This window comes from Saprolegnia parasitica (assembly GCF_000151545.1).
Source record: "Saprolegnia parasitica CBS 223.65 unplaced genomic scaffold supercont2.28, whole genome shotgun sequence".
NCBI classification, from domain to species: Eukaryota; Oomycota; class Saprolegniomycetes; order Saprolegniales; family Saprolegniaceae; genus Saprolegnia; species Saprolegnia parasitica.
In genome coordinates, this window is record NW_012156422.1 from 264,281 (window position 1) to 268,926 (window position 4,646).

Here is a 4,646-nt window from a genome sequence, read left to right on the forward strand (position 1 = left end):
CGTAGATGTAGTAGGCGCCGACAGATGCACAAACGACGCCGCAAAAGACGATGGCGCCGATGATGAGGCGGAGGCGCGACGACTTGCGGGACACTTGGATGTGGTTGTCGTCGTCGACGTCGTTGATCGAGGCAAAGGCGACCGTCGGATCGCTTGTCGGCGTCGGGACAACGGCAGGCGTCGGGAGTGCGGCAGGCGTCGACATGACCATCGTGTGCTTGTGTGCGACGCAGACAATTGAAAGATGAAACTTGGTGGCGGTCACGCATTTGGTTTGGTTTGCCACTGGCGGGTTGAAGGCGCGCGCAACACATGGCAGGAACTGTCTATCATCACGACGAAGATGAAAGGATACTTGCAGTCGCGCCATCTGGCTTCCAGGGTCGCGACTCAGATCTGCTCCGAGGTTGACGAAACGGCGCGATATAGAATGGGAGGCAGCACAGGGTCGTGCCAGTCAGGGTGCATCGGGCATGATGGACGAGCGCGACACGAGCCAAATCAGGGTTTAGTCTGTACACAGGTTCTTCAGACGTCGGTGACGCGGGGTGTGTACCGTGAGCTCACGCTGTCTGGCGAAGAGGCCATCCAGCGTCAATCCATGGGTGCGGTGGTCGTGAGTAACGTGTGCGTCGTTGCACAAGGCCACGCGGTGGACACGTTGGGATTGAAGCGGACACCGGTGGGCTTCAGTCGTCGCCTGCGGCGGCCGACCAGGCTGTCGCATCAACCGCGATTAGTCTCGGAGCCTGCGAGACTAAGTACCGACTGGGCGACGTTTCTGTCGACGAAACCGTGGTACTGGAGCTGACATCAAGGCGGCGGCGACCGAGAAGGAGCCAAGCATGATCCTAGGTGACCCTTGATCATGCTTGGATCTGCACGAGACCCAAGTAACGTGACTCGTAGTAAGTATTATGCAAGCCGGGACGAATGGACTGCCGCTGCTACGATTTCGCGAGGCCCGACGCCTGCGAATCGTAAATCCAGCACTCAATGAAGGTCCGTTGACCTCAATCCTGCCCGATGGCGTGCAACTTCAAGCGCGTCCGGTTGACGCGACAGCGTTATGGTCACAATGCGGTCGTTGGGGATCACTGATAACTGCTGTGCCTGATAAAGAACGCCGAGTGCGGTCCCGCGCAAGTACCATCAACAACGACACCAGGCCTGTACGCTCGACTCAAGCACATATTATTTCTATGGTCCCTTGAACATGCTTATTCAGAAGCCGGTGCCGCCAGTGGTGCCACGGGCATCGGAATTTCTGCTCTGTGTTCGGGTCGCGAGACGCTCGTACGTACGGGGTAGTGTTGGACGCAATGGATGCGGCAATCACGCAGCCCAGAGAGTTGCATGTATTTAAAGTTCTTTGCGTGGCTTGCAAGCGACATCGGTGTTGCTACGATGTGGCACTCCACGCAGTAGCTGGCCAATCAAGAATCGTAATCCATTGTTTTAGCCAATCAAACAGAGCCGCTTAGTGAGCCCAGAGATCGTGTTCACCTTGCTAGCATTGCGTTTCGTCGTGCAAGCCCCAGCGCCCCAGCGCAAGATGGTTGATTGCTTCCCACGTTACCATACTAATCACTAACGACCTGGTCGCAGATAGCTACTTGTAGCATCGCTCAGCTTTCATTAGCTTCCTACCTCACACTTGGTACAGACCAGACCGACGACGAGGTTTCTCGGGGTCAAGACACCCATGTACCCAATGAGCGCATGCTCTTGACAGCTCTCCTGACCCACTTCCGTCACTGATGCGGACGTGTCGATGGCGCATCCATCACCCGCGCCTGTCGGCGCCTTCTACCTATACCACCGTGGCAACGAGGAGCGCAAGACACGAAATGCGTCCCACTCACGTTCAAGTCGGACGCGCGCCCACAACCGCGCATGGTTGCTTTGTGATTGTTAGTGGCGTCGTTGGGTGCAGATTCACCCGGTTCTGTACCAGTACTTGTACCAACATGATGCGAACACAGCCAGCGCAGACTCTATAGTAGAGACTTACTCTAATGGTTATCAATAACGACGAGGGCAGTGCCTTTCTTCGACGTATACTTTTCTGTGGGAAAAATATGTCGGTGAGTGAATTGGATGCGAGCGTCAGCGCAAGTCAAAGGTGCTCATCAGTCCACTCGCTTGAAACATCACTGTTGGACTGACTCCGAAACGCTGCGAGACTGCTCTTATTTAAAATACAACTCAACCCAAGCTCAATATATTATCCTTGGACCAGGCACTTCATCATACATAGATCACTCGTGGCCTGGAATCCACAACGATGCACTGGACGGGGACACTACGGTTGCGGTTTACCATTGCTACGGTGCTTGTACATAGCGACGTGCTCAACAATCGTGCAGCTACGCGAGATGGCGTTTGACGTCACGATGGGACTTTTGAACGTCCTCCTTTACACTGAAATCTGCGCAGGGCCTGTGTGCTGGGTAGTATTAGCGGACGACTGGTGCGACAACACAGAATCGAATGTGTTTTATCGATTTACTGCCATAAACCACCCACCCACACGGTGCGTCGCGTCGAGAAGACACGCCAGATAAAAATATTTTAATTTTGAAATGCCGATTTGTGGCGGTTGTGCGCCGTTACAAACATCTGTTTGTCAGGCTCAACATCGGGGTGTATGCGTACCGTAAATTGCAAGCGAATACCGGAACATGGTGCCGTCGCAACATGTTCAGCAATAGCGCGGCGCGTTGTTATGGTGAATCGATGGTGCACTTGAGCTAGACACTGTATCATGTGGCGTGAAGTCCCGGAGCGACGGTTGCTGTCGAAAATGTACAGCACCACGCCCATGCACAGTACTATAATGATGCTCGAGTTGTGGAGCTGTACAACCAACCGATGTGGCAGACACCATTCAATAAAACATGGCAGCTTGCGGCTCGTACAGTAGGTCTTTCAAAATTTCATAACGCCGACGGGAGTCCGTCGCGAGCCATTTGGGTGCGTTTGCATTTGCGGGTGCAGGAAAGACACGCACCCACGACAGGGATCATGTCCGACCAAACATGGTGGTGGATGGAGCTGCCTGACTGGCTCCCATCCATACATTTGGTGTGCACCCGTCGCAAATCCGCCTCTACTTCGTACCGTAGCTTGTGGCGCGTTATCAAAGTGCCAAAAGGGCTGCGGTACACCACTCTTTACAGTTAGTCCCCGAACGGATCTGTCGTGGCTGCTCTTTTCGTCAGGGATGACCTCCATAACCGTGACGTGCACCAACTATTGTTCTGGGATTTTCTCGCTGTGTGATTACCGTACAAAGCGATGAATTTCAAGCTCTTCTTGTTTTGCGTGTGTCCACTGTGATGCCAACTGAAGTGTGCAGATCGTGGGGCATCACGAGTGTGTGCAATGTCGTCCACACTGCGCCATCAGACCGCAAACACTCTACTGGATGCGGCCTGTACATGATTAATTGGCTAATAACGATAAACAAGAGGAATGCCCATAGCACGACGATCATGGCTTACTTCGGTAGTCCGTACTTTTATGTTCTAGCATGCCGGAAGATAGTAGTTCCTTGGACAGGCGTCGAACCCAACGATACACTGTAGCAACGACCTGCAATGTTGCATCAACAACCTCAGTAGCGTCTATCGCAAAACCCTTCCAATCTGCCAGTGCCCGCTTCAACCCCTCAGTACCTACACGTACTACTGTACTGCGTGGCCACGCACATCACGATGCAAGAGCGATCGCACATAGCCTCTCGCTCGGCCATTGTCCAAGTCTTCCTATGTTGTTACGTTGCCTTGCATATTCATGGTTTCTTCATTTGAGCCACAGCAACTTCGGTTTCGTCGTCTCGTTTAGTCAACTACGCGATCTGAGTCCGCGACGACTACAACATATGGCGCGTCCTCGAGTATCCTTTCATGCCCGTCTCCCGCCACCTGTTTTCGCACGCTTCAAGGTCCCGCGACCCAAATGCGCCACCAAGTTTCATCTTTCAATTGTCTGCGTCGCACACAAGCACAAGATGGTCATGTCGACGCCTGCCGCGCTCCCGACGCCAGCCGTTGTCCCAACGCCGACAAACGACCCGACGGTCGCTTTTGCCTCGATCAACGACGTCGACGACGACAACCACATCCAAGTGTCCCGCAAGTCGTCGCGCCTCCACCTCATCATCGGCGCCATCGTCTTTTGCGGCGTCGTTTGTGCATCTGTCGGCGCCTACTACATCTACGACACCAAGGTCCGCGCGCCATCGTCGTCCATCGTGAGCATGATCCAGTCGACGCCCGGTCTGCGCCTCACCATCCACGCCAAGCGCAGTAGCATGGCCATCAACGGTCAGACCTCGGTCCAGGTGTACGTCGTGCCGCGGTCGTCGGGGTTGGGGTCGCTCCAGTTTGACGCGCTCTTGTCGACGACGGGCGACGAGGTCACTGACACGTACATGCTGCTCAACCAGCGCGCGTACCACCGCGTGTCCAAGAACGACCTCCAAGTGTCGGCGTCGTGCCTGGACCAGTCGCGCGTGCCGCCTGTCGAGCTCATGCAGTCGAGTCTCGAGAGCGCCACGATCGTCGACAGTGTCAACGGCTCGACGGCCACCAACTGCACGGACGGCAAGCTCTTGCACTTGACGTTTGCCGGTGAAGACT